Raw genomic sequence first — 14,694 nt, 5'->3', positions numbered from 1 at the left:
CAAGTGGTATATATATGTTTTTTGGTACGCAAGCTAAGATTTGAATATTTTCCAATGACCGGGAGAAATCTGCATATTATGCCCATGGCTTTGCTCTTGACACTATTAATGTGATTAGACCATGTGAGCCTTTGGTTCAAAATAATTCCTAGGTATTTGGCCTTTGTGACCAAAGGAACAGCTTCCTGAAAAAGGTAGAGGTCTTTAAAAGCAATTTTTTTCTTAGTTTTGCTAAGAATTAAAAGTTGCGACTTGCTAGCATTGATTTTTACTCGCCAATTTGTGCACCAGTCTTCTACGGCATAGAGGTAATTTTGCATTTTGTCTATTGCATGATTAGCTTGAATGGATTTAATTGCAATCGCCGTATCGTCGGCATAACATGCTAACAGAGAGTAATTGTCCAAACCAGGGTGAGGAAAATCTGATATGTAGAAAAGATATAGTACTGGACCGAGAATACTTCCTTGTGGGACGCTGGATCTTATAGGTCTTGAATTGGATTTTTCATTTCCTTGAGCGACGAAGAAAGTGCGGTTTTGAAAAAAGGAGAAGATCAGAAGAATGAGCTCTCTAGGAAGTCCCAAGTTGATAAGCTTGAAGACGAGCCCCTCATGCCAGACGCGGTCAAAGGCTTTTGCCACGTCCAGCATAAGGAGCGCAACACTTTGCTTGTTATGGAATGCAGATCCCACAAATTCTACAATTCTTACTAGTTGTCGAGTAGTACTGAGGTTTTTTCTGAATCCGTACTGATCATTAGGTAGCAGGTGGAGAAAAGGTTCCAATCTAGTGAGAATAAGTCTTTCATAAATTTTACCAAGGCTGGATAACAAACTGATAGGACGATAGCCATCAGGCTTGGTCACATCTTTATCCGGTTTGGGAAGAAGAAAGATCTTGGCATGTTTCCAAGGATCAGGGAAATAGTTGAGAGCAAGACAAGCGTTGAGAATACTAGCGAATTTACTGATAAGTTTTCTAGGTAAGTTACGAAGCATTTTATTTGTAATTTGATCACTTCCAGGAGCTTTTTTGATGTTGAGATATTTAATTATATTAGTAATTTCCATAGGAGAAGTAAGCCTTGGGATGTTATGAGCCGAAGAAGAATGAAGCCAGGAATACACATAGTTTTCGAGAACATCTTTAAAGGTCTGATTCATAGGCTCCATATTAGGAGTAAACTGCTTTTCCAGGTATTCAGCGAAAATATCGACTTTATCTTTAAGTGAGTAGGCAATTTTTGTATCCGTATGAATAGGTCTATTATTAATACTACTTCTTTTAAGATTTTGAAGATACTTCCAAAGAGAACCATCATTAATATTAAGTTTAGATATAAAATCTTCTCTTGTTTCCTTTTTAAAATCAGTGATAAGTTTCTTGATTCTTCTATTAAAAATATTGATTTCTCTTTTAAGGGCAGGGTCCCAGTTACGGTGCCAAAGCTTCAGCAATCGATTTCTTTCTTTGATAATGTCTCTGATACTGCGAGGAAGTCGAATATTATTGTTAGTTAATTGAATGGTAACTGTAGCATCTCTGAAAGCTTTCAGTATACTGTCAGAGAAGATATGAATGGCAAGATCGATATCCTGTTTGGTAGAAAGTGAAGTGAAAATAGGAGGATGTTTGATTAAGATATTGTGAAAAGTAATCCAATCAGTATTATTTCTGGTAATAGAAGGGTCTTCTTTAGAAACACCAAGAGAAGCAATGACAGGTACATGATCAGATGTAAGTTCTGCCTTGACTTCCAAGGAAATAGGGATAGAAGTATTTGTAAGGATAATATCCAAGATGTCCGAGAGATTTGGAGAGGCAGGACGATAAGTGGCTTCAGAGGGTACATGTAATGCGACAGGATGATTGCAGATAAAATTATGCATAATACGTCCATTGGTGTTAGAACGACGACATCCCCATTCAAGGTGCTTAGCATTCATGTCTCCGGCAATAATAACTTGCTGATCTTCAGGAAGTAAGTTTTTTAACATATTTTCAGAAAGTCGGTTTCGTGGTGGATTATAAATAGCCGTAAAATGGATGGTACCAAACTGTGGGAGTATAACAGCAACAGTCACACTTTCGAATCCAGAAGCAGAGTTTTTCGAGATCAGACAGGATTGCAGAGAGTTTTTAACAAAAATTGCAGCTCCTCCTCTTCTTTGTGAAAGTCTATCACCTCTGTAGGTGCGATAATTAGCAATATACAGTCTATCGGCAGGAACAACATGCGTTTCAGAGATCATGCCAATATCTATGTTATATTCTATAAAAAAGTCCGAAAGTTCATCAATTTTGTTAACAATGCCAGCAGCATTCCAATAGCAAAGTTTAAGCGAATCTGACTTATTGAATATGCTGGTCAGAATTAGTTTCATCTGATACTGTATTAGTGGCATTTTGACGGATGTTTTGCGCAAGGAGTTGTATTCCTGAGTTTTTCAGGAAGGTGACTAGAGTATTAAGGTCATCAAATATCTTTTTTGCTTCTGCAATAAGATTTGGAGAAGGATTGTTATTAGCTTTGATGGCTTCAGCAAAAGACTTATTGATAATAAACCTATCAGCATATGATTTGATTTGTTCTTTTTTAGCTTGCTTCGGAAACTTTTCACAACCTTTAAATGAAGCTGTGTGGTCTAGACCACAATTTGCACATTTAGCAGGTGCATTCTTGTCTTTTTGACAGGTTCTTGAGTCATGGTTATCACCACATTTAACACATCTAAAGTCATTGTGGCAAGCAGCTTGTGAATGGTGAAATCCTTGACATCGGAAGCACTGGACTGGGCCAGAGCGTCCTTTATATGGTTCGACTTTGATATGTAATCCACAAATTTTGGTTTCTTTAGAAATTTCTTTAGATTTGTCATTTTTCTTCAGAGTGATAAGAAAAAGTGGAAATTTTTTAACTTCTCCTTTAAATCTACGAGAGAGTTGACTGACACTTATAACTTCGTAATTTTTGCTTAAAAGTTCTTCTTTGATTTCATCAGGATCTGTGTCCATTGTAAGATAACGGAAGACCACTTTATGATTCTTCTCATCAGGCAAGAGAAAGGAGTGATATTTAATTCCTTTTTGTTCAGAACACTTGTCATTTCTCTATGAATGTTGACATGAGAGACTTTAATTTTAAAGCCTTCTTTTTGAATGTAACCTGTGTAATCAGATTTGTCTGATAATTTATGTTCTGCAAATAACGCTTTTAGTTCTTTCCAATCAAATTTTTTATCATTTATATAGATGGCAGGTGGCGCTTTTCCTTTTTTGTTTTGATCGTTTTGTATTTCTTCATTTATCTGAGATTCATTTGGAACAACAGGACTAGTGTCCATTGATTCTTGACTATTAATGGAAGGAGTAACAACTGGTTTGAGCTGAGAAGGATTAATGGGACGAAAATGACCCTTTTTCCTTTTACCCACACTACGATCTCCTTTGGGTTTTTGTTCAGTTTCGTTACCTGAACTATCCGTTTCTTGTTCGAAAGGAATTTCAGTTGAATTGTCTTTATTTGGCTTATTAGGTGAGCCTTTCATACGTTTTCTCTTGAAAATTTTCCATTCACTTTCTGTAGGTGTAGAAGGAGTTTCTTCTTGATGTTCTAATGACTCTTCAATTTCTTTGTGAGCAGTAATTAAGGCATCATACACTTTTTGAAGTAGATCAAATTCTTTGTCTTCTTTGATAGAAAGATTTCCATTTTGTTTCTTAACACTCAGCTCCTCAACTGTAGCCGCAAAAACTTTCAAAAATGGTTCCATCATTCATAAGCAAATTAATGGAGTCCGGCGCTCCGGAACCAGACCCACACGAAGGTGTTCTGGATAAGCCGGCGGGACTTCACAAGGCCCTTGTCTTCAGCACTGATAGTCAAAGCTAAAGAGTAACAATCCAAAACAGTAAAAAATCGAAGGATCGAAATCCAAAATTCAGTGATGAACGATCAGTGGCACAAGATAAGCAACCACAAAGCGAAAACGTTTGCCTTGACACAGACCTGTGCCATACATAGTCAGCCATATAGACGAATAGTAATTCAGTGTCTAGCACCAACTACCAACACCACAAAATAACTGTGAAAATTATCTTAAGGAGTATCCAACACTACTAGTAATATAGCAAGAATCAACTATTTAATCAATTTCCATTATGCCAACCAAACGAATTATGTCTATTATCTGTACCGCAATATGTAAACAAGGACCATCTGTACCTGTTTATAAAAGTATCTTAAGTACCATCACCATGTAGTTATGTTTTATGTATGTATATGTATAATGTACCCAATGATTCTATACTCAATGTAATTATGCGCCTTGTATTTGTATATATATGTTCTAGTATAAATGTTACTGTATTAATCATTAACTGTATTAATCATTGCTGCATTATTGTATTAATATTATTTAACATCATCAAATTAATAGCACCAATTGAACCTTATTACGTACTTTCAAGTCTACGAGACTAAGGTACTATGTGCATTAAGATTGTGAGCCCAATGATTACTATGTGCCTAATACTATGTATATATATCCTCGTATGTATGATAATATAACCATGCATCCGAATATAACATCTCGCAACATGACACTTTACCACATAGTGTTAATCTAAAGTCTTAATTCTAAAAAATCCATTGCATTAACTAACTTCTATAGCATTATTATTATATATATTATATGTATATTTGTTTATATATTATGTATCGTCTGTATATGTATCATGTATATAATGCTTATAAATCCAATGATTACTGTACCTTAATAATTGATTACTGTATTACTGCGTGCCTGCGTGCCTAATAATGTGTATACGTGTTTTAGTATGTATATAAATGAATCCATGGCTCCGCGCATATCATCCTGAAGCATGGCACTGTACCACACAGCGTTAAACTAGGATCTTACACTAAAACTAACAGCACCAATGAATTGTTCCATCATTGTACTAAGTATCTTATGCATTATGTATGTATATGCATAGTGCATCTAATAATTATGTATCTTATGTTAATTATGCACCTAAATATTTGTATATTTATATATATATAGTATTAACAAGTAGAAATATTACTGTATTCATGCGTCAGTATTTAACACTGTGTAACATGAAGCCGTTTCGCATAGTGTTAAACTAGAATCTTACTATAAAATTAACTGCATTTATTACTTTCTATAGCACTGTAATAGGAACCATCTGTTTATATATGTGTATGTATATCATGTACCTAATGTCTGAGAATCTAGTGATTATTATGTGCCTAAAAGTTGTGTATATGTATATTATTAGTATATATATTAGTTTATCCATCCAATCGCCTACAGAATCATGTAACATGTAAAAATAACTGCACCAATTACTTGCCCTAGCATCGTATTAAGAAACTAATATATGAATATGTATATGTATTATGCGCCTAAAGTATATGTACCCAATGACAATTATGCACCTTATAATTGCGTATAAATACATTATTTTTAACATACTATACAATTAATTGCATCAATTATCCTCAACGGCACTCTACAATGTACCATCTGCTCATGTATATAAATGTGCCATGTACCTATTGATTATGAAATCGAATGATATAATAATTGTAAATAGGTATAGCATTGTAAATAGGAAAACGGTATAGCATTGTAAATAGGAAGCTGCTCCCATGCACCCGCACACATTTCTACGTAACGTGACACAGTAAGGCAAAATATCAACCTAGTGTCCTATTATGAAATTAATAAGCACCGATTACTAGTTATAACATTATTTTATGGATCTAGAATTTATGTAAGTATATGAAGTAAGTACCAAATTTTTATGTTACCAATGACTATTATGTACCAAATATAAACGTATATACGCTTTTGTCTATATGCAATTGTGTATGTCCTTGTTTATATGTAATTGTACCCATGTATCTACTAGTGTTATCACATATCTTGGCACTTTATAGTTAATATACATCTATTAGGTACTGAATAATCATGTACCTAATGTGTCTGTACACAAAATGTCTGTATATTTGTATATGAATTTATGTTCTGTATATATCTGATAATGTAACTATGCATCTGCACATTTAATCCTGTAACACGGCACCGTATCGCAAAGATCTAACTAGAGCCCCACTCTAAAATTAATTGCACCAATTATCTGTTCAGCATTGTATTAAGTACCTATTGTTAATGTATGTTAAAGTAGCACTTACCTAACGCTTGGGTATTAACTAATTACTGTGTACCTAATACACGTGTTTTAATACCTTTGTACATTGGTTAATGTACGTAGGAAACAGTACAAATAATTCAGTAGTAACACACTGTACCACACAGTACTAATCTAGGGTTTAGCTTTTAATTCACTGTACCAATTACTTATTCCAGCCTAACATTGCGCACCTAATATTTCAGTATGTACATGTCTTCTGTAATCTAACGATAATACTTCAAAGGATCATAGTGTACTCAACATATGAGTACACACGTTATGTATATATGCTACCGTATCCATGATTTTGCATACACGTTGTAACATGGCAATGTATTATCCAGTGTCTAATGTTAATTAGCTTTAACGCCACTGTATTAAGACCCAAATTTGTATGTATGTTTATGTATTAGTATATTAGCACAATGAACACGTACGGTTATCTAGATAAAGGTCGACGTGGCGCTATACCGATTAACCTTATTGGTAGAGGGGTGGTGCCTACGTCCTCCGTCGCATGTCGCATGTGGTAGTACCAGGCATCGGCATTAGTTCCAGTAATTCCTCAAATATGTTAAAATTCTTGTCACAAGAACGAAAAAACACTGCTAATTGAGCTTTGCCACTAATGTCCGTGCTCTCGTCACAGGCAATGGAGAAACTTTCGAAACTAGATGATTTTGCTCTGATCTGATCACTTAAATTCGCGGCTAAATCAGTAACTCTTTCCGCAACTGTATTTCGAGACAATGAAATTGATTGAAAAGCCTTCACATTTCCAGGACAAACAATTTCTCCAGCTTTCATTAGGCATTCCTTGATGAAATCACCGTCAGTAAAAGGCTTCGAATGTTTAGCTATCAACTCGGACAAGACGTAGCTTGCATGTACCGCCGCTTCACTTTCTTGCAATACTTTACTAAACATGGACTGTTGCTTTTTCACTCCTAACTTGAGCTCTTACAACTTTTCTTCTCTCATTAATCCTTCGTAATTGTTATATTTCGATTTGTGTTGTTCGTAATGACGTTTAATATTATATAACTTTGGTACATTAATAGTATTATTACATATCAAGCAGATTATTTTATCTTTTATTTCACAGCAAAAATATTCTAATTCCCATTTTACTTGGAATATTCTATGTTCGTCAGCGATTTTTCGTTTAATTTTACTACCACTTGGTTTTGATATAGACATACTGAATACAAAGGGCTGGAATAAACACAGTTAACGGTAAAAAGTTAACAAAAATTTATTCTTTCCACAAGAGATAAATCAAAATGCTGAAATATTTCTTCAAAAATATTCTAACAATATCACAAAATGTCAAACGTTTAGCAAAAATCAATTCAAAACAGAGAAACTAATTCTATCTCACAGCGAAATCGCTACAAATCAATCACAGCATTAAGTAAACAAACAGTTCGCTCGAACTACAGCTACTACTGAGAAGAGTTGTTTGTTCTCGGCTTTTATAAGCTTTATAATTATTTTCTAGAATATACTGGAAACATCTATAAATATCTGGATTTTTGTGGATGGCAACAGCAATTACGAGATATTTATTTATTAGGTATTAATTGCACGCGCTGTTCTATTTTTAACCTTCCAACGCAGATCTTTTCAAAAATCGTCTACGTTGCTAAGGCAACATGAAGCAAATCTAATTACAATTCTAAATAAAAAAACTAACTAACTAAGTAACTATGAAATCCGTAACAATATGAATTAAGTAATAATTAATAATAAAGCAAAGTGCATGCACATGCATGCACCAATATATCGTACAAAAATATGATTGGAAAACTGAGACCATGAGTTCGGCCCCATTCGGCTATCGGGGGATGCGTACAAGTTCTGAGTGCACGTGTAGCCCAAAAGCCGAAGGTAGCTGAACGCAAGCTACTCACACATTCGTAATTTAAGTAGTGTGTGTGTCAGCTCGCTGTGAGTAATCTAACAACACTGAATAAATTATCGTTAATTACTTAGCTGTAAACATTTCATTTTTTTCTTCGTCGATATGTTATTTTATTATTATATATTATTATTTGCCGATATATTGGCCGGGCCGCAAAAATATTTGTTGGGGACCGAATGCGGCCCGCGGGCCGCGAGTTTGACATCCTTGATCTAAAGGATATCAAAATTTAAAAAAAAAAAACCTTAATATTTATTTGTTTATTAAACATTTCTTTAAATGTAAGTTATTTAAGTTGCTTCCACAAAAAATTCAAAAAGTTCTTTTTTTCTTTATGTCATATACAGTTGGCTTTCTAATGAAATACTCCTCCCATAATTTTAAGACAGATATGCAGTAAAAATCCACTCCTTATTTCAATATAATGGATATTGAATCTTGTAGGAAGAATAAAGCTAAATTTTCAGAATGAACAAAATACTTTTATTTGAATTTTAAAACAGAACCAAAAAAATAAATACTGCAGCTCTTAACTATCAAAATTTTAAACTCTTAACTACTACAGTTGAAACTCTTACAACTATTAAAATACTAAAACATTAAAAAACCTTAAACTCTCTAAAACAAAATATATAAAAATCTTTCGAATCCTCTTCTTGTTGCCACACCGTAAAATGCAAGTTCTTGTCCTATTATTTATATTTCACGTTCTCTTTAAGTCACGATCTTCACAAGTCATGATCTTTACAAGTCACGATCTTTACAAGTCCCCCCACAAGAAGCACATTCGTCACCGTAGAGACAATGTTGCTCAGAGTTCATTGAGAGAGAAAGAGTTAACAGCTAACCTTGACAAAGCATCAGCATTCCCATGTGAACTTCCTTTGCGGTATGTCACAGTCATGTTATACCGTTGTAACGCTAAGGCCCAACGAGACAGTTTAGCACCATGAGGGGCGCTTTGGGTCAAGTAGGTGAGGGGATTGTGATCAGACACAATCTGCACTTTGGCACCGAAAATCCATGTGTCAAATTTTTTCAAGGCTTCGATGACACATACTGCTTCTCGTTCGAAGGTTGACCATCGTTGTTGACAGGGCGTTAGTTTCTTGCTGAAAAATGCTATGGGCATTTCTTTTGTAAATGGTTTATCTTCATTATCGTTCTCACCTATGGTAGGCAATTCTAGTAGCTGTTGTTCCTTATCATCTTTCTTCTCTTCTATCTTTCCAATGGCTTTGTCGAGTAGCTCAATTGTTTCAGCTTTATCAATTTCTTCAAATATGGGATTTCTGTGCTTGGTGAAAGTCCTATAAACTAAAAAAATCTCAGCAATTTTTTTCTTCTTCTTTTTCTAATAATTCTTCATCAACATGATGTAGATTGTCTACCTCGGACTCGGGCTCTTCTATTAATTCAGCAATTCCTTCCGTTTCTTTCTCGTCTTCCAGTTCTTCGCTTTCATCCGAATAACTTTCTGTTCAATCTTCCATGTTTTCACCTTTGAACTTGAGAGGTTTCTGTGGTTTTCAGTTTCATTGTGGATGACATTTTCCTTTTCAGTTTCAACTTTTGTTGTATAATCCACACTTTCTTTTTGATCTCCCAGTTCAACAATATCTATGCTGTCCTTATTGTACTTTTTCTTTCTGTTATCATCCAGAATTTCTTTTTCAGTAAATTGTAATAGTTCACTGTTATCTGCAAGTTTATTTTCAGTTTCAAGATCTGCAGCTTCTGTATGATTTACATTTTCATTTTCAGTTACTAAGTCAGCTTTCACACTTTCCTTATGGATTATTAAGTCATTCCTTTTATCATCTACTTTTTCCTTCTCGTTTCCAATTTCAGCAATATATTCTTTCTCTTCTATGTTCTCATAATCAAGATTTACTTGAGTTTTATTTTCATTGACAGTTTCTTTTTCAACTGGGATTTCAGTCTCACCCATAAATTTGCTTTTACTTTCAGGTGGAATAATTTCTACATATGCTATTTTGCTGTCAATTAACTTTTCCTCTTTGAGTTCATCTTCTGTTTCTACCCTCTTAGTTTCTTCAGTTATAATTTCTTCCTTCTGTGCTTTCTGTTCAACAATTTTATCTTCTATCATTTCTGTTTTCTCTATTTCTGTAAAGGGCAGTTCTTTACAACTTTCACAGAATTTTTTAACATCTTGCTTAATAGTAGGCCAAAAGAATGAGTACTTGATTCGTTGAATTGTCTTTTTCTCACCGAGGTGGCCGGCAAGAGGGATTTCGTGTGCCATTCTTAGGACTTCCCTTCTTTTTTCTAAAGGTAATACAACTTGCTTAATGTTTTCACCACAGATATATTCGGAATGAAGTAATATGCCATCATCGAAAGTATATGAATTTTGATTTTTATTTGCCCATTCAAAGCATTTTTTCAGAGTTTCGTCTTGTTCTTGATGTGTCTTGAATTCTAGTCTTACCTTGTTCGTTGTTTTCAGAGACTCTATGTTTTCTTGGGAAATCTGATTAACAACAGCCAAATTTGTAGTAATGTCTTCAACTGGTGAGGGTTTATCATCTGTCTCTTTGTACTCTAAGGGGGATGCATCCCAATGACGATCACAGTTCCACAGTTCGATATTTCCACAGAGTGTTTCATAAGCTGAAGAACTCAATAGCAAGTCGGTAACTAGCTTTTTTGAAACAGCACACGTAATGGACACTCTACCGTGAAAATCATCGTCAATTTTCATCTGGAAAATCTTTAGTGGAGTAATTTCGTTTTCACCAAAAGCAGAAGATATCTCTATTTTACTTTCTCCTTCGCAAGGTATGTTGTCAACCAATTTCTCACGGACTACTGAAATTTGTGCTCCCGTGTCTACGATTCCATTTAGAATAATATCTCCACATTTAACTTTGACCAGTTTTAATTCATCTATGTTTCTAGATACGTCCACTGATTTTGAGACAGGAATAGAGATCTTGGCAGTTAGCACTTCTGGTTTTTCTTTTTCTGCTAGGGGTGCTTGTGTTTGTATTAAGTTGTTTTGTGCTGTTGCAGAAGCACTTCTTGGTATCCGATTTTTGGTACATAACTTAGATGTATGACCTTCTTTTCCACAATTATAGCAAGTTAATTTGAAATTAGTCTTTTGTGGTTCGTCACTCTTACGGGATGGGTACACTCTTGGCGTGTTTTCAGCGTACATCGATTTATTTCTGAAAGCTCTTTCTGGAAGTGGAGAACGAGGTTGCCATTTTTTATTAGTTCTATCTGCTGATGGATTACCACCATTCTGTTTTGAGATATTACGAACACTGTCATATTCGTCAAGTTTATCAGCTAATTTGGTTGGAGAAACGAATTTCGCCCAGTCGTCAAGAAGATGGTCTCTTACTTCATAGGGTACTCTTTTCTTAATTTGGTCAGTAATAATCAAGTCTTTTAACGCGGCAAAATTTGTGATTTCAAGACCATTGATCCATTCTTCAAAATAACTTGTAATTTCGTAGCAAAAATCTCTCCATGATTTTTCAGCGCTCTTTTGGTGCATCACAAATTTTTTTCTAAAGCTTTCAGGATTTAATTTAAATCTCTTCAATAAAATGGCCTTAATGTACTCATAATCTTCAAAATTTTCTTCAGATTCCCTACCAATTAATTGAATGATTTCAGATGGCATTAAAGTCAATAAACATGAAACCCAATCTTTAGGATCAATCTTTGTCCTTTTAGCTTGTCTTTCAAATAAGGATAAATAAATCACAATATCATCGTATCTTAAATTGAATTTGGGAATAAGCTTAATTAAATCAAAATTATGATGTCCATTTTCATTTGTTGGTGGAGTTTGTGTTAGTCGAACACGAGATTCAATTTCGAGTTTCCTCAATTCAAATTCCATTTGCTCTCTTTTCTGCTGTGCTTCTAATTCTTCTTTCCTTCGTCTTTCCTCAATCTCTTCTTTTTCCTTTCTTCGGTGTTCCTCAATCTCTTCTTTCTCCTTTCTTCGCTGTTCCTCTTCTTTTCTTTTCGTCTCTTCAATAATCGTTAAAAACACTTCTTTAGCAAATGCTTCATCATATGTATCACTTTGAATTATTTCATTTTTTATCGCCACGATTTTCATACTTGGATCTACTTGAATTTCTAATTCAGCAGCTAAAGCCAGCAAATCCTCTTTTTTCCCACGTCCCATAAAAGCCATGTCTCGATTTTATTCAGCCAATAGACTCTTAGTTTTATGAAAAGCTATTTTTTTTCTTTTCTTTTTCTATTTAAATATAATTCACAATGAATTTAATTTTATTCGACACGAAAATCAATCAGTAGAATCAATACTTAATGTGTTGTTCACCTACTCTGGCGAGTCAAACGAAATTACATTTGAACACTGGCGTATTCATTACTTTGAAAATTACATTTGAACACTGGCGTATTCATTACTTTGAAAATTACATTTGAACACTGGCGTATTCATTACTTTGAAAATTACATTTGAACACTGGCGTATTCATTACTTTGAAAATTACATTTGAACACTGGCGTATTCATTACTTTGAAAATTACATTTGAACACTGGCGTATTCATTACTTTGAAAATTACATTTGAACACTGGCGTATTCATTACTTTGAAAATTACATTTGAACACTGGCGTATTCATTACTTTGACAAGTAAATAAACTAAGATTCCATGACGGAAACAATAATTAACTTTTCATAATCTTAATTAACTATTTTACGTTTCCAAGGTAAATTGAGCTCTCACCTGAGTTATTTTGGTTCGTAATTATATGCGGGGAAACTCCGATCCTGTCGACTGCGCCAGTAAAAATCCACTCCTTATTTCAATATAATGGATATTGAATCTTGTAGGAAGAATAAAGCTAAATTTTCAGAATGAACAAAATACTTTTATTTGAATTTTAAAACAGAACCAAAAAAATAAATACTGCAGCTCTTAACTATCAAAATTTTAAACTCTTAACTACTACAGTTGAAACTCTTACAACTATTAAAATACTAAAACATTAAAAAACCTTAAACTCTCTAAAACAAAATATATAAAAATCTTTCGAATCCTCTTCTTGTTGCCACACCGTAAAATGCAAGTTCTTGTCCTATTATTTATATTTCACGTTCTCTTTAAGTCACGATCTTCACAAGTCATGATCTTTACAAGTCACGATCTTTACATATGCCTTTATCCATTTTCTGCAGCAATTCCACTTTTTGTTTAATGGACATAGAAACATGGTTTCTCTTTTCATATCCTTAGGCAGCTCCAAAATTGGAAACTCTTTTCGACATAATCGAAAGTTCAAGCTTAATTTTTATAAAATTGCCGTAATAATAACAGTCTGCAAAAAATAATAATCTCGATCAAATTAGAAGAGTAAGGAGCAGCGTAGTGTGCTACATTAACTGAAATGCCTTAGAATCAGTAAAGATAATTTTAGTCTCGTGCGGCTAACCTCCTAGAATAGTTAATATAAAAAAGATAAAGGAAATCGTTAATAGTTCTTCGAAGGTTAACGAAATAAGCTGCAGAATACACGTTTCCTCCTTAAAGAAAAATGTAATGTCTTGCATTCCAATTAGCAAAATGTTACATTGTTTTTGCATTATAATACTTTAATGTTCTTCACATTTTTAACAGTGTACGTTTTAAAGATATTATTGTCTGCTTTCAGGGAATGCAAAATTGACACATGTTACAATTAGTCCTGCGACAGATGTTCGAAAATGTTTAACTGGAGGAAACATTTCTGTGTTTATGTATAGCGATCTGAAGTCCAACACTTAATGTAAATCATTACCAAAGTAGTGATATGCAAGTTTCAAAGTTGGAGTGATGTCGATATTAGAGTTTAAAACAAGCAGACTGTATTTTAAAATGAATATCATATAATAACTGTTTCTAGAATTTAGTATCGAAGGTCCCATAGATATTGCAGAAGCATTCTTTCCCCTTTTCCATTATTAGTAATTGCACAGGGTGTTTCATTCATTATAATACTGTGATGTAGTGACCGAAACCGCTACACAAACACCGGGTTGTAATACAGGGTTGAAATGAGCTTATAACTCAAGTTATAACAATACCTAAATTTTAATAAAATAAAATCTTTAACATTTGCGATTCTCGACAGTATGGGACTTGGATATATTTAGTTCCGTAATTTCAGAGTTTTATTAACAGGAAAAGTGTTCTCTCTCATTATACTCGAGGACAGATAGTTCTATCGGGTGAACATGCCCATAGCTCCAGCAAGAAAATTCTCTCTTTTCTCAGGAAACCACCCTTTATATCTCAATTTGCTTACTTGCGCTGAACTCCTGGAGGGGAAAGATTCCTTCTCTCGTACATAACAAAAATGTCCATCCCCTGACCCTGATGAAAAGACTTCTTTTATCTCTTTGTCCATTGGAGAGACCGTCGAGGCTGCAACCGAAATAATTACTAAAGGCATCTTATTGCCCAGGATTTCACTACTGATCTGATAGAGGTGCTATCTGTGTCTGTAGATTCACTCATATGACTTCCTACAGTAACCCTACTTT

This window comes from Stegodyphus dumicola, chromosome 11 (assembly GCF_044657685.1).
Source record: "Stegodyphus dumicola isolate Sdum_Otavi_A_Nest chromosome 11, ASM4465768v1".
NCBI lineage: Eukaryota > Metazoa > Arthropoda > Arachnida > Araneae > Eresidae > Stegodyphus > Stegodyphus dumicola.
This window is presented reverse-complemented; position numbering follows the sequence as displayed.